Source organism: Coregonus lavaretus (assembly GCF_964263955.1).
Source record: "Coregonus lavaretus genome assembly, chromosome: 13".
NCBI lineage: Eukaryota > Metazoa > Chordata > Actinopteri > Salmoniformes > Salmonidae > Coregonus > Coregonus lavaretus.
In genome coordinates, this window is record NC_140000.1 from 17422183 (window position 1) to 17448214 (window position 26032).

At 43.1% G+C, this 26032-nt stretch overlaps 1 pseudogene across 1 annotated transcript; it reads right to left on the reverse strand.

Annotated features, from left to right (window-relative positions):
• Positions 1 to 560: 560 nt before the first annotated feature.
• LOC311139942 (G-protein coupled receptor family C group 6 member A-like) lies at positions 561 to 24306 on the reverse strand (annotated as a pseudogene). The gene is made up of 8 exons: positions 24122 to 24306; positions 23849 to 24014; positions 11849 to 11983; positions 7962 to 8007; positions 2946 to 3139; positions 2100 to 2223; positions 1603 to 1907; positions 561 to 1370 (listed from the first exon to the last, which is right to left on the reverse strand). The product of its transcript is annotated as a G-protein coupled receptor family C group 6 member A-like (transcript).
• Between the last annotated feature and the right edge of the window lie 1726 nt (positions 24307 to 26032).

Consider the following 26032-nt stretch of genomic DNA (forward strand, 5'->3'; position numbering starts at 1 on the left):
AGGTATTCAGAAATTTTTAAGAACTCCTATAACGTCCACGGACAAACCAAGCATGCATTATGAAACTGACACAAATTCCAACTATAGTGTTCATCGTAGACATGTTTTCAATATGAAATGTAATATCTCATATGTATCCTGCTGCATCAGCTCCCAAAATAGAGAGAAATGCTGGTTACTGTACACATTACACATAGAAACTAACTATTCAGGTATCCAACATCCACCATGATGTTTAGTTAGAACATTTCACACAGCATAGACACCATATGCAGTTCACAAATCAATCAACCCTGTACATCACTGATGCTTAACCAATACAAATATTGATAAATGAATATAACACCGTATGACAGAGTTTATACCTGTTTATGACACTGTCCATATCAATGTCAAATAAAGTGTTACCCAAATTGCCTTGAATGTAAAAATCAACAACCCGCTTGGGCAAAAACGTACCAGTAGACTAAGCAAAATGGAACAGTCAAACCAATGAGAGAAACATAGAGACACACTGTGTTATGTACCATAAGAAGTAAAAGTCCCAGACAGTGGTCCACTCATAGGCTCATGCATCTCCTCAGATGGTATGGTCGGGTCAGCTGACCTGTGACAAACACTCCATGGTCTACTACGGTGCACTGGGTGGCAGTGTCAATGTTCTGGCTAATGGACCAGCTGTTCTGAGATGCTGTGGGTTCTATTGGTGGAGGAGACATGAAGAAAGAAGGTGAACTGATGGAGTAAGGGTGACTGGTGCACTTCCCTTCTGTCTGAGAGACTGAAGTCTCAGAGACTGCACTAGAGTCAGAAATGCCCTTTCTGGAATACTCATACACGTTCTTCATGAAGGCATTCTTGGTGTTGTGCTCCTTCTTGAAGAGGATGACGTAGCACTTGGGGAAGAAATGACAGCTAAGGACGGCGTAGTTGAAAATGAGGATGACCACCATCTCCACCGCTGGCAGGTACTTCCCTGAGGTGGTCACATAGACGGGCACGAAGATCACCCAGGACATGAGGTAGATGAGCATGCTGAAGGTGATGAACCTGGCATCGTTGAACTTCTGTGGCAGCTTGCGGCCTTTAAACGCGCAGGCGAAGCAGACGAGCGCCTCGGCACACTCGGCCAGCACAGTGGTGGCGAAGACGGTGGCCTTCTCCCGGGGGCTCTGCAGGACCAGCCACAGGGTGCAGGTGAGAACCTGTAGGGCCACACAGAGACAAATGATGGCGTAGGGTTGGTAGAGGCGGCGGAGAATGTCCTTCAGGTCAGGCTTGAGCTGGAAGGCCAGCAGGATCTTCAGGGACTTGACCAGGATGCAGGAAACACACAGGGTGAAACTGAGGCCAAACAGCACCTGACGCACCTTCACAATGAGATGAGAAGAGATGAGACAATGAGACAGAACTGTATTATCTCTTTGTATTTACATTTGCTTTGCGTCTACAAACTAATTTCCTTGCCACAAAGTTACAAAAGGTTCAGAACAATACACACACAATAAACCATGAATTCACAAACTGACACTGGTACAATCAGACAATGTCACAGACAGTACATTACAGAAGTGTTTCCCAAACTGTGTGTACCGTACATACCTTACACTGGAGGCTGCTGGGATGACCTACGAAGAACACAGCGCCAACAAAACTTCCCACTAGGGAGAGCAGGATGAGCTGGGAGAGAGGCCCCCCGGCAGCCTTCACCACGGGGGTCTGGTGGTGGTGTAGGAAGAGCGCCCCCACCAGGAGAACCAGGATGATGCCCAGGGCCACCAGCGCCAGCAGCACCACCGCAAAGCCATCCTGCCAGGAGAAGAACTCCAGGGTTTTATGGGTACACCCAAAGCTCCCTTCCAAGGACCACTCTCTCTTTGTGTCACAAGACAGACACTGGTCCATGTCTGAAGAGGAGAGAGAGGCACACAAAGGGTTGGAAAGGAGGATAGTGCTTGAACAACTGTTTAGCATTTAGAAATATATTTGTTGTTGCCTCGTACTAACAGTGTTGGATAAGGACAGTGTTGTAAGATTGTGTGAACTGAGGAGAGTTAGAGTACACTTGTGTGTATAGATGACAGTACAGGAGAACTAACCAGTGTTGTTGGTGTAGTTGTTCTCAGTGCAGTTGATACATTCATAGCAGCAGGTGTGCTGACCCTCAGCAGTCTTCTTGAACTTCCCAGGTTCACAGCTAGCTGAGCACACAGACACCACATCCTGCATCGGGAAACAATGCACTAATTTAAATGGCTGACCCAAGAAAAACTGTGACTGAAATCTATTAATAGTAGTTTTCAAACAAGCCTTTACATGGCACAGTTTAACCTAGCTCTCAACTTAAAACCATGTTCAATTGAGCAGACCCTTACAGAAAAAACACATGAATTTCACGTGATCACATGTGAAGTGTTCCAAAAACATGTTTTCATGTGATCACGTTATCGTATGTGAAGTTAATGTGATAACATGTGAGAGTATGTAAAGCCACATGTGAAATTTCAAGTGAAATCATGTGATTTTCCACATGTAAAATCATGTGGTTTTTCAGTCAGGGAGGTGTATTCACAGCCTGGTCTCATAGACTAGTTGTAACATAGTAAAAATACATCTAGAACACTCAAATGAGTATGATATGTTACGTTTGGTATAGCTACATAAGACTGGGTCTGGGTGTATGGGTTGGCATATAACGCGAACATCTAGCAACCCAAAGGTTGCAAGTTTGAAACTCATCATGGAAACCTTTAGCATTTTAGATAATTAGCAACTTTTCAACTGCTTACTACTTTGAAACTACTTAGCATGTTAGCTAACCATTCCCCTAACCCAAACCCTTTTAGCTAACACTAACCTTAACCTTTTTAGCTAACCCTAACCCTAACCTTAACCCTTTAATCTAACTCCTAAACTTAACCCTAACACTAACCCCTAACCCTTACCCTCAGGTCAGTTAGATTTTTGGTGTGTCCACTGGTGTAGCTGAAGCTGTTGTTGATTGGATGGTACTCAGCTATAATGTCATTGACGTTGATGACCCCTCTCACAGACTTCCACAGGGTTACATCATAGCCAAGGCCAGGGTACGATAGATTCGAAAAGATGGTGGAGGCGGACGATGAAGTGGATTGTGAATCTAAAAACGTAAGAATCAAGGAGGATTGAAGTAAATCAAATCAAATCAAATGTTATTTGTTGCATGCGCCAAATACAACAGGTGTAGACCTTACAGTGAAATGCTTACTTACAAGCCCTTAACCTGCAATGCAGTTTTAAGAAAGAATACCTAAAAAAAAAGAAATAAAACTAACAAATAATTAAAGAGCAGCAGTAAAATAACAATAGCGAGGCTATATATAGGGGGTACCGGTACCAAGTCAAGTCACCGGTTAGTCGAGGGTATTGTTCAAAAAATGGGAAAAGGAGCAAAGTAGGGTACAGTGCGGAGAATGTCCCTTTATGTCTTGTAGGAGTAAGGTTTGTTAATGAGGAGCAGCTTATCGAAATACCAATCTTGAAGAATCCATTTGAGCTATCCAAACTGGTGGAGAGCGTGATGGGTAAAGTGAAGGATGTGAGGATCACGAAAGGCGGTTTTGTTTTGATTTGATGCACGTCGGATGACTCGAGTGGTGAATGATGAAAAAGTGAAGAGTTTATCTGTTCTTTAGTTTTTTGACATGTAACCGGTGTGAAATGGCTAGCTAGTTAGTGGTGCGCGATAGTAGCGTTTCAATCGGTGGCGTCACTCACTCTGAGACCTTGAAGTAGTTGTTTGCCTTACTCTGCAAGGGCCTCTGCTTTTGTGGAGCGATGTGTAACCGTGCTTCGAGGGTGACTGTTGTCGATGTGTGCAGAGGGTCCCTGGTTCAAGCCCAGGTTGGGGCGAGGAGAGGGATGGAAGCAATACTGTTACATTGATGCTGTTGACCCAGATAACTGGCTGCTGCGGAAAAAGGAGGAGGTCAAAGGGGGGTGAGTGTAACCGGTGTGAAATGGCTAGCTAGTTAGCGGTGCACGATAGTAGCGTTTCAATCGGTGGCGTCACTCGCTCTGAGACCTTGAAGTAGTTGTTTCCCTTGCTCTGCAAGGGCCGCAACTTTTGTGGAGCGATTGGTAATTGTGCTTCGAGGGTGACTGTTGTCGATGTGTGCAGAGGGTCCCTGATTCAAGCCCAGGTAGGGGTGAGGAGAGGGACGGAAGCAACACTGTTACACGTACTCAATTGCAGTTGAGGTATATAAACTACAAAGTCACAGCATTTATCCCAAGACCAATGCAGTGTGATCATTGTAAAGCTTTTGGTCATGTGTCAAGGGTTTGCAGAAGGGAGAAACCGAGATGTCCTAGTTGTGGAAAATATCATTTAATGTGTTATAAAAGTGATGAAAAAGTGAAATGTTGCTAAGAATATCGAACAGGAAGCTAAAAAGAAGGCAGCTATGAATGAGTATACCGACATAGAAGCTTTTAATAAAATACGGGTCGGAGCAATTTGGACAACGAGGATTTTAACTCCGCCGACGAAGATTGCTTTCAAGAAGGATTGGATCCACTTTTAGATCTGTAAGTAAATTAATTTAATGACTTTATAGAGCTAATTTACTATATGTATTTCGTTTTTTATACGTTTTTGTGCTTTGGATTTAGTTTACATAGGCCTACAGTGGGGAAAAAAAGTATTTAGTCAGCCACCAATTGTGCAAGTTCTCCCACTTAAAAAGATGAGAGAGGCCTGTAATTTTCATCACATGTACACGTCAACTATGACAGACAAATTGAGAGAAAAAAAATCCAGAAAATCACATTGTAGGATTTTTAATGAATTTATTTGCAAATTATGGTGGAAAATAAGTATTTGGTCACCTACAAACAAGCAAGATTTCTGGCTCTCACAGACCTGTAACTTCTTCTTTAAGAGGCTCCTCTGTCCTCCACTCGTTACCTGTATTAATGGCACCTGTTTGAACTTGTTATCAGTATAAAAGACACCTGTCCACAACCTCAAACAGTCACACTCCAAACTCCACTATGGCCAAGACCAAAGAGCTGTCAAAGGACACCAGAAACAAAATTGTAGACCTGCACCAGGCTGGGAAGACTGAATCTGCAATAGGTAAGCAGCTTGGTTTGAAGAAATCAACTGTGGGAGCAATTATTAGGAAATCAAAGACATACAAGACCACTGATAATCTCCCTCGATCTGGGGCTCCACGCAAGATCTCACCCCGTGGGGTCAAAATGATCACAAGAACGGTGAGCAAAAATCCCAGAACCACACAGGGGGACCTAGTGAATGACCTGCAGAGAGCTGGGACCAAAGTAACAAAGCCTACCATCAGTAACACACTACGCCGCCAGGGACTCAAATCCTGCAGTGCGAGACGTGTCCCCCTGCTTAAGCCAGTACATTTTCAGGCCCGTCTGAAGTTTGCTAGAGTGCATTTGGATGATCCAGAAGAGGATTGGGAGAATGTCATATGGTCAGATGAAACCAAAATATAACTTTTTGGTAAAAACTCAACTCGTCGTGTTTGGAGGACAAAGAATGCTGAGTTGCATCCAAAGAACACCATACCTACTGTGAAGCATGGGGGTGGAAACGTCATGCTTTGGGGCTGTTTTCCTGCAAAGGGACCAGGACGACTGATCCGTGTAAAGGAAAGAATGAATGGGGCCATGTATCGTGAGATTTTGAGTGAAAACCTCCTTCCATCAGCAAGGGCATTGAAGATGAAACGTGGCTGGGTCTTTCAGCATGACAATGATCCCAAACACACCACCCGGGCAACGAAGGAGTGGCTTCGTAAGAAGCATTTCAAGGTCCTGGAGTGGCCTAGCCAGTCTCCAGATCTCAACCCCATAGAAAATCTTTGGAGGGAGTTGAAAGTCCGTGTTGCCCAGCGACAGCCCCAAAACATCACTGCTCTAGAGGAGATCTGCATGGAGGAATGGGCCAAAATACCAGCAACAGTGTGCGAAAACCTTGTGAAGACTTACAGAAAACCTTTGACCTGTGTCATTGCCAACAAAGGGTATATAACAAAGTATTGAGAAACTTTTGTTATTGACCAAATACTTATTTTCCACCATAATTTGCAAATAAATTCATTAAAAATCCTACAATGTGATTTTCTGGATTTTTTTCCCTCATTTTGTCTGTCATAGTTGACGTGTACCTATGATGAAAATTACAGGCCTCTCTCATCTTTTTAAGTGGGAGAACTTGCACAATTGGTGGCTGACTAAATACTTTTTTCCCCCACTGTATGTAACAAGTCATTTCAATGTTATATAATTCCAAAGTAGTTATTGTCTATGTTTCATATTAGTTCACTGTTTGCTAAACTCTCATGGCCATTGTTTATTTGTGGTTCTCACATCTGCCTTTGTCTACAAAGTGTTACTGTTTGCATTGTGTGTGTTCTTCACACCTTCTATGTGAGTCACTGTACAGATAAAGTTTAGGCTTGGTGTTTTTACTTTAAAGTAATGCCGTTTTGTAAATTCAGTCAACTGTAATTCTGTGTGTCTTACAACAATATATCCCTTTATTTTATTCACCACAGAGTGGAGGATACAGAGGATTTGGATGATGACGTTTGGGAGCCACCCCTCCCCAGCAAGCGCCGGTCAAGGTCTTCACCCCCCATTGCTATGTCAATCACCCTGTCGGATGGTTCTACACCCACTTTTCATAGACCTCTTGAAAATGAAAATAGTGGCTTGTGGCACCATTGGTCCTAAAATAATCGGTTTCCCGAAGACCAAGGTAAACGACATAGTGGTCCTCTGTAGCTCAATTGGTAGAGCATGGTGCTTGTAACGCCAGGGTAGTGGGTTCGATCCCCGGGACCACCCATACCTAAAAATGTATGCACACATGACTGTAAGTCGCTTTGGATAAAAGTGTCTGCTAAATGGCATATATTATTATTATTATATATTATGACAAAGACAGAGGAGAGGGGGACAATACATTGGATCAGATCTAACAAGCTGCTTTTTGTGAAACGGAAAGACACAAAGAAAGGGAAGTAACCGTGCTCACCACACCGCATAAGGCATTCAATAACGACAATGTCTCAAGGAGGGTGAAAATAGAAGAATGTCTCCCTTCCTGTTTCTGTGAAGGACTACAATGCCAGCATGGGGGTTATCGACCTATCTGATGCTCTGATAGGCTACTACCAGGTCCTCCACAAGACCAGGAAGTGGTATAATACTTTTTTTTACCACTTTGTGGACATTGTTACAGTAAATGCTTTCATTCTCCACAAGCAAATGGCCAAAGCAAAAGGTCAAACCCCTCTCTCCCAGTTGTCATTCCGAGAGCAGCTGGTGTTGGAAATGACTGAAATGGGGGCCCAAAGCAACCTCACAACCATCACATGACCCCCCACTCAAGGTGAGCGCCACTATTCAACACACATGCCAAAAGACAAAAGGAAGAACTGCACAAAACACTGGGGAAAAAGGGGGAAATGCCAGATCTTATGTCCGAAATTCCAGTTTGCTTTTTGTTTCCTGGCAGAGAGGGACTGCTTCAAAGACTGTCACGACATGCATAAGCTACGGTGAAAGTGAAATCTAATCAAACGAACACGAATGCCATTTGTAAATAGTTCAGCTTATTTATATTTTGGCACCTTTTTTAGTGAAGGACACGTGTGTATCCAAGTTTGTGTTTGATAAGACATTTTTATATATTTTTATGTATATCTGTTGTTTTTATATTGTTTTTGTAAACAGTTCATTTGTATGTGGGACCAATACATTGAATATGCCTAGGCTAAACGTTCAGGCACTTTGGAGAGGTTGAAAAAACATTTGGATATCCCCTGTATGTCCCCCAACACCACCACGATGCTTGAGAGAGGTTGGTGTTGTAGAAATTTAGTTTTTATAGTGAACAATAACTTTTAGGCACATCCAGTGTGCAGAAACAGTGCAATTACCACATTCGGACACTTTCGAGAGGTTGAAAGGACACTTGAATGTACCCTGGATACCCCATAACACCACCACAATGTTTGAGTGAGGTTGATATGGTAGAAATTGTGTTTTTATACTGAACAAATAGCATTTAGGGATTGCAAATATGTAATAGCACTGGAATTATCTAATTTAGACATATGCCACTTTGGAGAGGTTTAGGGACACTTGGAAACATTCCGTGACCATACCTGACACCCACTTACTAAAACATCTGCTCATTTCTAGTTGTTAGGTCTATCAATCACATTTTTTTCTGATATTGTTCACATGTTGTGGAAGCCATCTGATGTGCTTCCAACTCTGGGCATCAATAATTCACTCATATCTTGTCAATGAAAGATGACTTTCAAAATAAAAATTATAAAAAAGGTTATTTTGTGTGTGCTTGATCTTGTGTATTCTGAACGATGTAACTCCTATCTATCTTCTGATCATTTCCTTATAATCTCCCATATGTCTTCTTTCCAAATATACCAAGTTTTGGCATGTCAGAATCATGTAATTACACATGAATAGCAGTTACTTTTGGGAATGTCTATTTAGGCGGAAATCGACATTTTGCCATTATATTTAAGAGTTTTTAACATGACTGGGAATACAGATATGTGTCTGTTGGTCACAGATACCTTAAAACAAAGGTAGGGGTGTGGATCAGAAAACCAGTTAGTATCTTTTGTGACCATTATTTGCCTCACGCAGCGCGACACATCTCCTTCGCGTAGAGTTGATCAGGCTGTTGATTGTGGTTTGTGGAATATTGTCCCACTCCTTTTCAATGGCTGTGCGAAGTTGCTGGATATTGGCAGCAACTGGAACACGCTGTCATACATGTTGAGCCAGAGCATCCCAAACATGCTCAATGGGTGACATGTCTGAATATGCAGGCCATGGAAGAACTGGGACATTTTCAGCTTCCAGGAATTGTGTACAGATCCTTGCGACATGGGGCTGTGCATTATTATGCTGAAACATGAAGTGATGGCGGCAGATGAATGGCACAACAATGGGCCTCAGGATCTCGTCACGGTATCTCTGTGCATTCAAATTGCCATCGATAAAATGCAATTGTGTTCGTTGTCCGTAGCTTATGCCTGCCCATACCATAACCCCACCGCCACCATGGGACACTCAGTTCACAACGTTGACATCAGCAAAATTCTTGCCAACACGAACCTATACACGTGGTCTGCGGTTGTGAGGCCGGTTGGACGAACTGCCAAATTCTCTGAAACAACGTTGGAGATGGCCATTCTCTGGTGGACATTCCTGCAGTCAGCATGCCAATTGCAAACTCCCTCAAAACTTGAGACATTTGTGGCATTGTTTTGTGTGACAAAACTGCACATTTTAGAGTGGCCTTTTATTGTCTCCAGTACAAGGTGCACTTGTGTAATAATCATGCTGTTTAATCAGCTTCTTAATATGCTATACCTGTCAAGAGGGATGGATTATCTTGGCAAAGGAGAAATGCTCACTAACAGGGATGTAAACTAATTTGTGCACAACATTTGAGATAAATAAACCTTTTGTGATATGGAAAACATGGGACCAACACTTTACTTGTTGCTTTTATATTTTTGTTCAGTGTATATATTATTTAATGGGCTACGATGGGACCAGAGTTTTTCTAATCAATTTCCTATACACAGACCAGTGGTGATTTTAGCATGTTGTCACGTTCGTTGAGTAAAGGATTAGACTAAGGTGCAGTGTGGTATGCATACATGTTTAATAAATATAATAAACACTTGACAAAGCAACTGAACATGAAGTTCTAAAGGCTATACATCAACCAAGCCAAACAAACAGAAACAAGATCCCACAACATAGGTAGGCAAAATGGCTACCTAAGTATGATCCCCAATCAGAGACAACGATCGACAGCTGCCTCTGATTGGGAACCACACCCGGCCAACATAGATATAGATAACAGAATTCACACCCTGACCAAACCAACTAGAGAAAACCGGGCTCTCAAGGTCAGGGCGTGACACATGTCAATCTTGGTGAGCAAACTCCCATTTTTGTTTTAGATTCATGCCAGCAAAGCCACTACACAACACAACACGAAACAATACATTAATTGCACTATAACGGTGACAAACGGTGCCCACAAACTGTTAGGGCCTACATAAAGCTGTCCCAACAGCAGAGCTTTCTTTTCAGCACAACATAGTTATTCTTTACCACCACTTCACCTGGCTATCAGCAGAGCCTTGTCTGGCAGCGAAACAACCTTTCAGCCTCATTTACTGCCTTTTAAAAAAACATAGCTGATATGGCTGACTTGCTTAAACAAATGTGGTTTCTACTGACAACTGAGATGTACAAACTATGGCATAAGGGAATGATGAGCGGATAAGAGGCAACCTGTCATTTCGATGAAGACATTAATGAGCGAGCTAAGACGGACGTAGTCAATATAACTATTTGTTCAGCACTTTTGAAATGTACAGCGACAGAATTCAGAACATGGGCCATTCTTACGGTGTTCTCCCTGTACACCAAGTCAGAACCATAGAGAAATAAAGGGGACATATAAGCAGACAATGAAAGCTCTTACAATATTCAATGATGACTTTTCTCTAAAACAGGGTATAGGCTACAAGTCAGAACAGTAGGCTAAGTTATGAGGGGGAAAGGGACCAAATTATTAGGGTGAGAAACATGGGCTACTAACAGCTCTCTACACAACAAACACTTAGTATTACTTTCTTAGCTACAGTATACATATCTCCCTGGCATATTACATAATTTATGCAGCTTATCCAACTTGTTGTGTTATGTTTATGTCCAATGGCCGATGAGCACCGATACCTTCTATCTATGATTTCTCTTCATATGACAAGGATTTAAAAGGATTTGCCAGTAGATTGTCGACGTGATTCATGATGATGACAGCTTGTGTAGCTTGCTAACTAAGATTTTGAAAGTATGATGTTGACATGATCAGTCCAATCAAAGCTACGGTAGATATAACGGGATTTAATGCCATTTTATCTGTGGCCAATGACCTTGAGCCTTCTTAGATGGGCACTTCTAATGTAAATCTCAAATCAAATCAAATCAAATCAAATTTTATTGGTCACATGCGCCGAATACAACAGGTGCAGACATTGCAGTGAAATGCTTACTTACAGCCCTTAACCAACAGTGCATTTATTTTAAAATCTAAGGTAGCACCCAAGGGGGCTTGAACTGCCTAGCTCTCCCTGTAGATTCTGCTGTGACATAGTGTCCCCATGAGTGACAGAACACTGAGCCAATCATGGCGCAACTAGAGAAGATTACCAACGCCTACACTCTGTATTTTCCGCTGGCTGCCTCTCCACCACAGAAAGCACTGAGCTAGGCTGAAACACCTGCATTTTGGAGTTGCCTTACTCAGGAAAGCAAAAAAGAGACCATGTTTGTATGCAATACAGCATGTCAGATCACTAATGTTTAGGTGTATAGGCTGCTACATTTATGTACGAGTTTTTGCTTGTGTCTGTTCGGAGTAATGTGCTATCAGAGCTGCTAAATAAATACCGGAGGAAAGTGGCGAGCGTGCCTTGAGCTTTGTTTGTTGTTCCCAGCCAGCGTGAGTCTAAAAAACAGCACTTTGCCCCTCTTTTTAATGCTTTGTGTCTATATATTTGATTAAACTTAATAAAAAGTGCTGTGGCAAATGCTGCCTGGCCACATGGTTTACGGCATTCTTGTGTTGAAGTGATTATGTCATTAATCTATATCATCATTGCTGGTCTATCATTTATTTTACACAACTCTGTGGTTATTCATTATTTTATCAACCCTTTTGTTACTGTACATCAATCGACACTGTGGGTGGGTTTTGACTGCTAACCTGAGGAATGCGCTCCAGGTTGAGTTGCCGGGCAACAGCGATGGAAATCTCAGAGGAAGAGGCCCCTATTACGGCCATGATAGGCGGGGGACAGGTAGAGGTGTTGGCCCCTCTCCTACAGTCCGTGGTTGGCTCCTGTGTGAAGTAAAGAATGTACACCCTTTATATGAGGTGCTGGCTAATGGAAGATGAACTATACACATGAAAAAGAGGTCACACAGTCGTCTATCCTTGCTGTGGATTGATTTGACCAACGTTTTGGCTAAAGAGCTTTTACCTGTTGATAGATTAATTATTAATGACTAATTATTACACCCTGAAACTGTGTATAATGTGTTAGAAATGTGTGAGTGTAGGACCAGTAAGCTACCATTGAGCTATTATTTAGCAATGTGAGTAAGAGTTAGACCAGACAACAATGGAGAACTGTCTAAACCAAGATAAAGGTGCCTCCCAATTTAGGGAGGATGCGATATCTGCACCTGGCCGAGCAAGGAGTGGGAAAAGATAAGAACAGTGATGGTCAGGAGAGCACGTAACATCTTGGTCCTTCGAGCCGGATTCCAATACCCTGCTTCTGTCATTCCAGGTAACTCTGAAAACCGTCGACGGGCGAATGATACATTCGTAAATAGAAAGTCCTGCCCTTTGACATTAAGGGTTAAAACAGGCCAGAGGACACCTGATTAATGACAGAGACAGTGATGGAATCCAAACCTACATTGAATCTCGGCTGCAAGGATAAGGTCAGTAGTCTTTATTCATTAGTTGGTGAAATTGATTTGAGAACTTGCTAAAATATTGACTGAGGGTAACGTCATAATTTAAAGTAGCAAATTGATCAATGCGTAGCCATTTTAAGGTAGCCAATTTAAGGTTGTAGCCGGTAGCCGATTTAAGGTTGTTAGCCAATTTAAGGTTGGTGGGTCCGTAACGATTCACGGTAATAGGCCATTACCAAAAGAAACTACCCGGTGTTGAAATAGAAGGAACTATTAAAAGTGCACCTATGGGATGTAACCTGTAAGAGATTATAGAACAGTCAACAAATAATCAGGGTTAAACAAATACAAAAAGTACACCAGAAGGAATTAAAATAGCATGTGTGAGAAATAGAATATTAGTAAAGTCAAAAGTCACAAACAACTGTAGATTTTGCTCTAACTCTATCCGTTCTGGAGCCTTATAAACTCCAGGTTACCGATGGTGTTAACCAATAATCATGTATGGTTGTATACGTGTGAGACCTAATGTTTGCTCAAAAGTCACATCTATGAATAATTCCAGGTGGTTGAATAGAGGAGGGAGAACCCATTCCTGTTGTATGAGACTGTCAGGAATTATCAAGATTACATTGTGGGGATAAATTCCTCCATAAAGTATGAGATAATTCTGGGGGACTAGTCAAGACTACATGTACAGGAAGGGGTGGTTTCAGGTGGTTGTATAGAGAAGAGGGAGAACCCATTCCTGTTGTATGAGACTGTCAGGAATTATCAAGATTACATTGTGGGGATAAAATCCTCCGTAAAGTATGAGATAATTCTGGGGGACTAGTCAAGATTACATATATACAGGAAGGGGTGATTCCAGGTGTTGTGGTGTGAAGCTGTTTTGAATTACTTGTCATATTGACTTGTTATATAGAAGAGGTGGCTAAGGGATTTTTAACAGTACTAACCATGGGGGGCAAATCCTCACAAGAGGTCCCAGAATTTACTGGGGACGAGAAATTCATGGAAATGCGAGACAAACGAAATGTGTATTATGGGCATATTTGGAGGAAGAAATATGGCTTTACTGGGCGACTAGATGTAATTAAACTGGCAACCATGATTAAACAAATGCATGTAAATTGTGGTACCGATCTAAAGAAACAGAAAAGAGAGGGCTTAGAAACAGCCAGGGTGTGGCTAGTAGAAGCTAGAAAGCGGGAAGAAGGCAGAAAGAAAAGAGAAGTAAGTGAGAGTGAAAGAGAAGTGAAGGTTGAGGTCTCCGTGCCTCCCCCAGAGCAGAGGGCAGAAAGGTTATATCCAAACTTGGCAGACCAGGCATGGAGAGAAAATCCAGATGATGAATAGGTAGGGAGGAGAAGGAGAGTGCAGGGGAATAATATCGCCCCCCCACCGGCCCCACCTCCCTATGAGGAAGAAGGGGCTGGAGGAGGAAGGGAAGATGAAGGTGAGGAAGAGCCAGAGGTAGAGGAGTACAGGACAAGGGCAGAGAAAGTCAGACAGGAGGCTAAAAGGGAGAAAGAGAAAAGGAAATAGCTAGAGAGGCACAGGGCTGAGGCCAAGAGAAAGGGGAATGATGAGTCAGAAGGGGAAGAATCAGATGGGGCTGGCAGTGGTAAGGGTAAAATGGAGCAATCATATCCCTTAATAGCCCTGCCAAACCCCAGAGCAGGAGAAGACAACCAGCCTGATACCTTACAAGTATACAGAGCATGGACTCAGAGAGATGTAGTGAGAGCAGTGGAAGGGATACCCCACCCCAAGACGGGGGTACACCAGTTCAGAAGAGATATGGAAGGGCTGACCGCCAGCTTTAAGCTGAATACAGGGGAACTAGAGAGGGCAGTCAGACAGATAGTGTTAAAAGACTGGGCGACAGTGAGAGGGAACTCGGTTCCCGGAGATGGGAATGCGCAGGTCCTAGAGTGGGCAGAAGGAGGGGCTTATGGAGATAAGTTGGCACAACTCTGTGATAATCTGAGAGAATATTATCACAGACATGCCGACTTCTCCAAAGTCCATGAGTGTAAACAGGGAGACAGTGAGACTATTAGTCAATACCTAGAGAGACTGAGAGATGTGTTCAATGCAAACAGTGGGCTAATAGATCCAGGACCAGGGGCACCAGAGGGTCCGTATCACCAACAGTTAAAGATTGCCTTCCTAAGTGGAATGAGGCCAGAAATCTCTCGAACAATAAAAAATACCCTAATTGGCTGGGGGACGGCTACCTTAGCTGAGGTTAAACGTTATGCAATCCATCATGAACAGAATGTAAAGGAACGAAACAAGAGAAAGGAAGCGAAGGGAGCTGAGTACCTAGTGGCAGTCCTAGGGGAAATGGGAGGTAGGAGAGAGTGGAAGAACCTAGGAGAGAAGAGAGGCAACGGTAATAGTGGAGACAGGAGTGAATGGAAGTGTTTCAATTGTGATAAAAAGGGACATTTTGCTAAAGAATGTGAGGAACCGTGTTATGACTGTGGAAGGAAAGGGCACCAGTCAAGAAAATGTAAGCAGAAGGGGAAGAGAGGAAAAGGAGGAAAGGATAATCCAGGCAGAGGAGGAAGAGACAGGGGGAGAAAGCCAGAATCAGAGGAAGAAGAGGAGGCATGACTAGAGTGGGAGGAAGAGAGAAATCAGGAGAAGCAGGAGAGAGAACTGGAGGTGTTTGATCTGTCACTTATAGATTTGGCATTACAACAGGAACAGAAACCATACCTAACATTGACAGTAATGGGTAAAAAGATAACATTTCTCTGTGATACTGGGGCAGACCGAACCTGTATTTGTAAAGATAATGCACCAGAGGGAATTGACATTAATGGAGAACAAATTATAGTGCGATCAGCCTCTGGTCATAAAGGTATTGAACAACTATCTGCACCAGTAACACTGAAACATGTAAAGACAGGGAGTGAAGCTACTCTGCCTGTACTGATTTCAGTACAGTGTCCTGTTAATCTATTGGGAAGAGATGCGATGACGCAGTTAAACATAGAAGTAAGACCGACAGTGAGGGGAATGCAGGCTCATGTGATAAAGGATAATATGGTTGTACGTGGTGAAGGGGAACCATGTTATTGGTATAGCCAGGACCTGTTGAGGGGAGGTAACTCAGACATACCAAAGACCTTAGTAGACTTGACTAAAACCCTAGTACCTGACTCACCTAAAATGACAGAGGATGACTTACATTAAACTCTGTGGTATAATACACACTCTGGCCCTAGTAAAGAATATGCGGAAGCTCTGTTTAAAACCACAGAAAGGACAATAGGCTTGAAATGGTTTCATTATGATGACACCCATGCAGCAGGAGAAGTCGAATTGGGGCCACAGAGTCAGCAATTCTATAGAGAGAGATGGAGCCCACATGTCTCCTTGGCAAAGGAAGCTCAAGAGGAGTGGTTAGATCTGGGGAAATGGGTGACACAGGCAAAGTATGTTAAAGACTGGCAGACTGCTCCTAACGGGGACCAACATAGCCAATCAACCGGCCGATATCGTAGGAAGTTGAATTGGAAAGCAGGTTGCACACCCGCTGTGCACCTAGACATAGGATGTGATAATTGATGACCAGATATTTTCCTCACAGAGGAACAAGAAAGAGACCTTGAGATTGTACCTCTAAAGTTGTGGTCTAAGGGACAAGCCGATGTGGGGTTAATTAAGGGAGTAACTCCAGTCCAGGTGGTTCCGCGGTCAAACCATAGGCCATACCAAAAACAATATCCAATGAAACCAGAAGCCATTATAGGGATTACTCCCACATTTGACCACTTACTCAAAGGTGGAGTGGTAATCCCGGGGGATGAGGCACAGTGTAATTCACCTGTATTTCCAGTAAAGAAGGCAGCTCCAAGCAATGATTGGCGAATGGTAATGGACCTACAGGGGGTAAATAAGAACATTATTCCAAGAGCACCCTGTGTTCCAGACCCACACACTCTATTGAACCAATTGAAACCAGAACATTCTTACTTTACTGTGATAGACATAGCTAATGCTTTCTTTAGTATACCTGTATATCCTGATAGTCAAGGATGGTTTGGCTTTACCTTCAAAGGTCAGAAATACACATACTCGAGACTTCGACAAGGTTATTCGGAAAGTCCCCAAAAAAATTCCCAGGCTATCACACGTAACCTGGGAATGTTTGAACCCCAAGAGGGGAGCCAAATGTTTATATATGTCGATGATATACTGGTAGCAAACCCCTCGAAGGAGGGGTGTAAAAAGGATACCAGTTTTTAACTTTTATGGCAGGACAAGGGCACAAGGTCAGTAAAAAGAAACTACAACTCTGGCAGAAAGAGGTAATATATCTAGGTCACACGATAACGCAGGATGGGAGAACCCTAAACTCGTCAAGAAAAACAGCAATATTAGAAGCTCCTAAACCTCTGAATAAGAAACAAATGATGAGCTTTTTGGGAATGATAAATTACTGTCGAGCATGGATTCCCCATTATGCATTACACACTGGAAAATTGAGTGATCTTATCTATGGAAAAGCTATGGCAGCACATGATAAAATAATCTGGAATAACGAGGCTGATTTGCAATTTGAGGAAATTAAGCAATTATTGACCTCTTCAACGGTGCTGGCGTTCCCTAGATATGACAGACCATTCACTCAAACTGTGGATTGTAGAGAGGGATATATGACATCAGTACTGACACAAAAACATGGGGACAAAAATAAACCGGTAGCATATTTTTCTTCAAGACTTGATGAGGTGGCTCAGGCAATGCCTGTCTGTTTGCAATCAGTTGTGGCAGCTGCTAATGCAGTGCAGGACTCAGCTTCAATAGTACTATACCATGATCTAACCTTAAAAGTTCCACATGCAGTGTCAATTCTGCTATTGGAACACAAGATGGCGGACATGTCACCAGCACGACACCTATCTTGTATGATAAGATTGCTGAACATGCCAAATCTAACTATTGAACGATGTACAACGCTGAATCCTGCAACATTGGTTGCAGTTATGAATGATGGTAGTCCCCATAACTGTATTGAAGAAACTGAAAAAATAGTACTACCCAGGCCTGACTTAACAGACTTAGCTATACCATGTTGTGAAGTAACAATGTTTGTTGATGGATCTTCTAGGAAGAATCCTGATGGCACGAATGCAACTGGTTATGCTGTAGTGACAGAGAACGAGGTTCTAGCTGCCGAACCATTGCCAAGAAACTACTCTGCCCAACAGGCAGAGATAGTGGCATTAACAAAAGCATGCCAACTGGGTAAAGGGAAGGTTATAACTATCTATACCGACAGTGCATATGCCTTTAATACCGTACATGTCTTTGCTGCCCAGTGGAAGAATAGAGGAATGGTTACGACTTCGGGTAAACCAATAACACATGCAGAGTTGATTCTTGACCTCCTAGATGCAGTACTATTACCAAAAAAGCTCGCAATATGTAAGAGTGAGGCGCATACTACAGGGAAGGATAGCATTACTTTGGGGAATGCAAAGGCAGATGAGGAAGCTAAGAAGGCTGGGTCAAAACACTTCTCTGGTTCCAGTCAGCTGTCAAAAGAGGAAGTTTCGATAGACAGAGATCTACTTATAGAGAGCTACAGTAGGGCACCAATTAAGGAAGTTCACAGATGGGTAAAGCAAGGCGCAGTAAATAAGGAGGGAATATGGGTCAAAGATAGCTTACCAATTCTCCCGAAATCACTGTTTAGATATGCTGCAATATTGACACACGGGCAGAGCCATGTGTCAACCGGAGGGATGGTAGAGCAGATTAGACAACACTTTGTTGCATATGGGATTACAAATTATTTAAAAAACTTTTGTTCAAGATGTGTTATCTGTGCTCAAAGTAATCACCAGGGCAGACAAAGGGCACCTCTGGGTGAGTACCCTCCGGCTAAGTACCCCTTTTCAACAATTAGAAATGGACTTTATAGAGCTGACCAGGAGTGAGGGAAAGAAGTGGTGTTTGACTATAATAGACAAATACACTAAATGGGTAGAAGTTTCCCTACCACCTCAGCAGATGCTATAACAGTAGCAAAAGCAATATGCCATGATATAATACCAAGGTTCGGCCTTCCAGAAACTATTTTTTCTGATAATGGATCCCATTTTTCTAATCAAGTAATATATAATATTGGACAGAAGTTACAAATAAACATGAAGAAGCATTGTTCGTATAGCCCGAAATCGGCTGGACTTATCGAACGCATGAATCAGACAATTAAGGCTAGATTACGAAAAACTCACATGAGCACAGGAAGGAATTGGGTACAATGTCTGCCAATCGTACTAATGACTATCAGAATAACGCCAGATAAGAATGGATTGTCCCCCTTTGAGAAAGTGTTTGGAAGACCTTACAGGATGCCACAGTTGGCAGGGCCAGAACAGGCAGACATACAGTGAGGGAAAAAAGTATTTGATCCCCTGCTGATTTTGTACGTTTGCCCACTGACAAAGACATGATCAGTCTATCATTTTAATGTTCGGTTTATTTGAACAGTGAGAGACAGAATAACAACAAAAAAAACCAGAAAAACGCATGTAAAAAATGTTATAAATTGATTTGCATTTTAATGAGGGAAATAAGTATTTGACCCCTCTGCAAAACATGACTTAGTACTTGGTGGCAAAACCCTTGTTGGCAATCACAGAGGTCAGACGTTTCTTGTAGTTGGCCACCAGGTTTGCACACATCTCAGGAGGGATTTTGTCCCACTCCTCTTTGCAGATCTTCTCCAAGTCATTAAGGTTTCGAGGCTGACGTTTGGCCACTCGAACCTTCAGCTCCCTCCACAGATTTTCTATGGGATTAAGGTCTGGAGACTGGCTAGGCCACTCCAGGACCTTAATGTGCTTCTTCTTGAGCCACTCCTTTGTTGCCTTGGCCGTGTGTTTTGGGTCATTGTCATGCTGGAATACCCATCCACAACCCATTTTCAATGCCCTGGCTGAGGGAAGGAGGTTCTCACCCAAGATTTGACGGTACATGGCCCTGTCCATCGTCCCTTTGATGCGATGAAGTTGTCCTGTCCCCTTAGCAGAAAAACACCCCCAAAGCATAATGTTTCCACCTCCATGTATGGTGGGGATGGTGTTCTTGGGGTCATAGGCAGCATTCCTCCTCCTCCAAACACGGCAAGTTGAGTTGATGCCAAAGAGTTCAATTTTGGTCTCATCCGACCACAACACTTTCACCCAGTTCTCCTCTGAATCATTCAGATGTTCATTGGCAAACTTCAGACGGGCATGTATATGTGCTTTCTTGAGCAGGGGGACCTTGCGGGCGCTGCAGGATTTCAGTCCTTCACGGCGTAGTGTGTTACCAATTGTTTTCTTGGTGACTATGGTCCCAGCTGCCTTGAGATCTTTGACAAGATCCTCCCATGTAGTTCTGGGCTGATTCCTCACCGTTCTCATGATCATTGCAACTCCACGAGGTGAGATCTTGCATGGAGCCCCAGGCCGAGGGAGATTGACAGTTCTTTTGTGTTTCTTCCATTTGCGAATAATCGCACCAACTGTTGTCACCTTCTCACCAAGCTGCTTGGCGATGGTCTTGTAGCCCATTCCAGCCTTGTGTAGGTCTACAATCTTGTCCCTGACATCCTTGGAGAGCTCTTTGGTCTTGGCTATGGTGGAGTTTGGAATCTGGTTGATTGATTGCTTCTGTGGACAGGTGTCTTTTATACAGGTAACAAACTGAGATTAGGAGCACTCCCTTTAAGAGTGTGCTCCTAATCTCAGCTCGTTACCTGTATAAAAGACACCTGGGAGCCAGAAATCTTTCTGATTGAGAGGGGGTCAAATACTTATTTCCCTCATTAAAATGCAAATCAATTTATAACATTTTTGACATGCGTTTTTCTGGATTTTTTTGTTGTTATTCTGTCTCACACTGTTCAAATAAACCTACCATTAAAATTATAGACTGATCATTTCTTTGTCAGTGGGCAAACGTACAAAATCAGCAGGGGATCAAATACTTTTTTCCCTCACTGTAGAAGTAGAAGACACGTTGGCACAACACATGAGAAGACTGTTCATTAACCAAACACGTATGTCAAAGATTTTGTGCCCCACAGGAGAACTAAAGGAGAAGGTAACCCACTCCATCCAACCAGGTGACTGGGTGTGGATCCAATCCTTGAAGAAGAAAGACTGGAAGCAGCCCCGTTGGGAAGGTCCATATCAGGTCCTGTTGGTGACAGCCTTCGCTGTAAGAATTGCGGAAAGATCCACCTGGGTGCATGTCACACACTGTAAAAAGGTAAACCCAGCTACACCTGACGAACAAACACAGAGTTAGGAGAAAGAACCGATCACCACTAGGGCTCGGGGGTTGGCTCCTTAACGAAGATTCCCTTACCCTGTCTGATCATCCCTGTGTGAGTTCGATAGAAGGTAAAGCAATGGGTTGGCCTCCAGCGTCTGACATGTTCTCAGGGCGAGGGTGGGGATTCACAGGTCTCCTGACGGTAGGTAGCTGTCTGATTGTGGGGGCCATATTCCTAACACACTCAAACCCTCCTGATCCGCCAGAAGTAGTAGTTAACCTAACACAAGTTGATAAAATAATACCTGAGCACAGTCTACGAAGGCATAGGAGACAGCTAGACGTAGGGAAAGGGGAAGTACTAGGGACTTTAGGGAAGGACATCACCTTTTGAGGTCTTTGTGGACCAGTTGGGGACTACTGGCTGGTAGTATCGTAAAGGATGGGAAATATATATGTATGTCACCATGTACATCCTGGGACTATGTAGTTGCTCATACTGAGTGGGGGGGGGGGGGGGGGGGGGATATGTCAATCTCCATACACAGTTTAAGGACAGGTGTAGTATTGTGAAAGTAGGGAATTACCAGAAATGGCAGTGCGACCCATATAAGGGTAGGTACTGTCTGAAAGTCTGAATTACGCTAAAACAGGTTACAGACCTGACAAGTGAGATATCCTCTTCAACTGGGGCACCCTATAGAGTAAACCTCTCTGAGGGAGGTAGTGAGACAGTGCAAACTATAGACCTGAAGGAAGTAGTACAGGTGGAGACGGGGTATAGAGATCCTAACCTGTGGTTGGAATGGATTCAGTATACGGCAAGAACTATGTCTAAAGAGGACTGTTATGCCTGTGGGACAGCCAAACCAAGGTTAACAACTACTCCGTTCCCCTCGACAGGCTTTAACTCTCCGTCAGGTTTATCCTCCATGATTAAATTGTTCAAGCCACCTGGGAATGTGGTGAAGGAGTCTTGTAGTAACTTGCACTATCTGTATTCCCCGATAACAAAGTCACCCCGACCTAGGTTGCCTCCGTTTGAAGTCTCAGGGGATTCTTATTATTGTTTTTCTAGGACTAATAAGATAGGATACAGGGTAGGGCATCTTAGCTCCTGCTCCCACACAGAGAATGTCACAACTAAAGAGACTATGACTAATCTCTCCTCTTTGTTGCAGCCAGAGGATTTTAGGATCCAAAACCAGGCCCGTGCTGACATCTGATGGTTGTGTGGTGATAACAGATTGTGAACTCACCTACATACGCAAACAATCAAACGTGTCAGAGACTGGTGAGTTGTCACGTAGAAAGTGGGACCTCCTCCCGCGATCCTTTGATGAAAGGATATATATTGATGGGATAGGAGTACCTCAAGGGGTTCCAGAAGAATTCAAAGCTAGGAATCAGATTGCAGCTGGGTTTGAATCAAGTCTTTTCTGGTGGTCAACAATTAATAAAAATGTAGATTGGATAAATTATATTTACTATAACCATCAAAGATTTATAAACCACCCTCGTGATGCAATAAAGGGATTGGCTGAGCAGACTGCGGCAACTAGCTTAATGGCATGGCAGAATAGAATAGCTTTAGATATGCTTTTGGCTGAGCGGGGCGGAGTTTGTGTTCTGTTTGGATCTATGTGCTGTACTTTCATCCCCAACAATACAGCACCGGACAGGTCCGTGACCAAAGCGCTTCAGGGCCTCACCACGCTGGCGAACAAACTGGCTGAGAACTCTGGTATTGATAGCTCACTAAACGGTTGGTTTGATAACATATTTGGTAAATGGAAAACTATTGTTGTAACTATTCTGGGTGAAGTTATAGCTTCTATGGGTATACTTGTTCTTTGTGGATGTTGTCTTATTCCCTGTGTCCGAGGGTTGGTGAGCAAGGCAATGGAGAGGGCGGTTTCCCAACAGATGGTGAGATACGGCCCAATCCCGGACTCCGACCTAAGGAATGAAGGATATGACCTACCAGGCTTGGTGGAGGATGACGACGATTCAGATAGTTTGAGACTGGATGAAACTTTTCTTAGTTCTAATGTGTGAAGATTGCAGTGAAAATCTAACGAAGAGCTGTGATTGGATGTTAACCTAGAACTACAAATCTCTAGTTTAAATGTTATTGTAATGACTTTTGTGTATTAATGTCTTGTTTTAAGTATGATGTACTAATTAATCAATATTGCAGGATGTGATGAAGCAAATGTTCTTCACTATAGGCTTAGACTGTTGTTTCCAGATAGTGGGTAAACAGGTTAGGTACCATTGCTAAAGAGTAACATTACACTTTTAATCATGGGGTAACCCTGATGAACCTGTATTGAATGAGACACTTTTTAATATTTTTATATGCAAACCAACTTATATACTTCAATGAGTGTGATTCATTTCTATAACAACATATATTTTGTATGTGCGTAATATTTAGTCAAAGGGTGGATTGATAGATTCATTATTAATGACTAATTATTACACCCTGAAACTGTGTATAATGTGTTAGAAATGTGTGAGTGTAGGACCAGTAAGCTTCCATTGAGCTACTATTTAGCAATGTGAGTAAGAGTTAGACCAGACAACAATGGAGAACTGTCTAAACCAAGATAAAGGTGCCTCCCAATTTAAGGAGGATGCGATATCTGCACCTGGCCGAGCAAGGAGTGGGAAAAGATAAGAACAGTGATGGTCAGGAGAGCAGAGGAAAACATGAGCTGAGCCGAGGTGTGTGTGTGCTTACAAGATGTGTATAGTGGAAAAATACAGGCCGCCTAAGGGGGGGGGGGGGGGCAGGATTTTTCGTATGACTTATGTGTATAAAAGGATTGTACCACCATTTTGTTTTAGAATTCTCAATGAATAAAGATCTCTGACTATGCAGATCGGGACTCTGTCTGTTATTTAAATCCCAAAAGACTTACAACCTTTTGGGAGACGCACAGAGACACTGAAATAGTTTGTTAAATAATTAACGTAACACCTGTATGAAGTCAGCTGAGGCCCTCAGAGCGGTGGTGACATCAGAGCAGGAGTCGTGGATATGGTACCCCAGAGTGATCCCTAGTGTAGTTAAGACAGAGGATCTGTTGGCCGACTCTACAGCGTGGATCATAGCCAATGCCTGGGTGAACCCGTTCGTGTGGAACCTGTGTGTTTGTGAAATGTAAATAAGTCGAGAGAGAGAGAGAGAGAGAGAGAGAGAGAGAGAGAGAGAGAGAGAGAGAGAGAGAGTCTGTGAGAGTCTGAGTCACACTGTGATTCATAGGGTGCTGAGAGGTTGTGGGATTCCTCTACTGCCTCATGGATGGGAAACACCCCTCCAATGATCATATCTCCTGTTGCTGTAGCTCCTGCTTTGAAAACTCAAACTTTGGCATTGCCTGTCTCCAACAAGGATAGGATGACTAACAAATGGAGAACATCACCCATGGGTTCCATCATTTCTCTCTGGAGGTAATGTCCAATTCTCAATTTCGGTGTCTCTCCTTTGCAGTTTCTTTAACACTCCTTCTCTCCTTCCCTGACTGTGTCTGTCTGTCTGTCTCTAATTCCCTCTCTGTTGCTCTCTCCCTTCCTCTCGCTGTCTATCTGTCTCTGTCTGTCTCTCTCTCTCTGTAAGCTCCTCTAGCAGACTGACACAGTGACATCTTCAGCAAAACACACCTGTTGCTTCCTCCTAATGTCCTTTAATTTCTGCATAACCCTGCCCCTCCCATTCCAGCTAACTCTCTCTGACAGACAGCTATGCTGGCTGACTCACTTGCCTCCAACTAAAAGTGACAGACAGTCACACAAATATGTCACAGCTGATATTTATCTGAAGTGCAATATAAACATTTATTGTTGAAGGGGAAAGACACCGGTGTGGTGACACCTCTTTTCCAGAAACGTTCTCACAAGACCCAAGGTTTTTTTTAACACTTGGATAACACTTCAGTGTTTATTGAGACACAATGTTTAAGCGTGATATTTCAGAGAGAAATTGATTGATTGACTGTCTCCTGTTAGCCACTCCTTAATCATCAACACATTGATTTCACAAGACATGCCACCATTTGTCTTTGCCCCCTTTATTAGTTAATCCACAGTAGAACACATTCATCAAATACAAATTACAGAAATAGTTATTCTAGAGGGTGCTACAATGTTGTACTTATGGTAAGTAATAACCCTCATACGGGCTATGTAATTATAACTGTTCAAAGGTCAAATAGAGGTGCTTATATTTGTCCTGTTTCACACATGTACAAGTGTGTAACCTATTCATTGTGTGGTGAAATGGAAATGTGTTTTTTGCATATCCCACTCCCCCTGAGACACCCTGGGAGAGTTGAGTCACGGCATGGGATCAGCCATTATTGACGGCAACCCAGGCACTCAAGAAGCACAATACTGTCACCTACAGTATAATTATCATGGTCACAGCTTGGATGGAAATACACTGCTCAAAAAAATAAAGGGAACACTAAAATAACACATCCTAGATCTGAATGAATGAAATAATCTTATAAAAAACTTTTTTCTTTACATAGTTGAATGTGCTGACAACAAAATCACAACAGCAAAAAAATATCAATGGAAATCAAATTTATCAACCCATGGAAGTCTGGATTTGGAGTCACACTCAAAATTAAATTGGAAAACCACACTACAGGCTGATCCAACTTTGATGTAATGTCCTTAAAACAAGTTAAAATGAGGCTCAGTAGTGTGTGTGGCCTCCACGTGCCTGTATGACCTCCCTACAACGCCTGGGCATGCTCCTGATGAGGTGGCGGATGGTCTCCTGAGGGATCTCCTCCCAGACCTGGACTAAAGCATCCGCCAACTCCTGGACAGTCTGTGGTGCAATGTGGTGTTGGTGGATGGAGCGAGACATGATGTCCCAGATGTGCTCAATTGGATTCAGGTCTGGGGAACGGGCGGGCCAGTCCATAGCATCAATGCCTTCCTCTTGCAGGAACTGCTGACACACTCCAGCCACATGAGGTCTAGCATTGTCTTACATTAGGAGGAACCCAGGGCCAAACACACCAGCATATGGTCTTACAAGGGGTCTGAGGATCTCATCTCGGTACCTAATGGCAGTCAGGCTACCTCTGGCGAGCACATGGAGGGCTTTGCGGCCCCCCCAAAGAAATGCCACCCCACACCATGACTGACC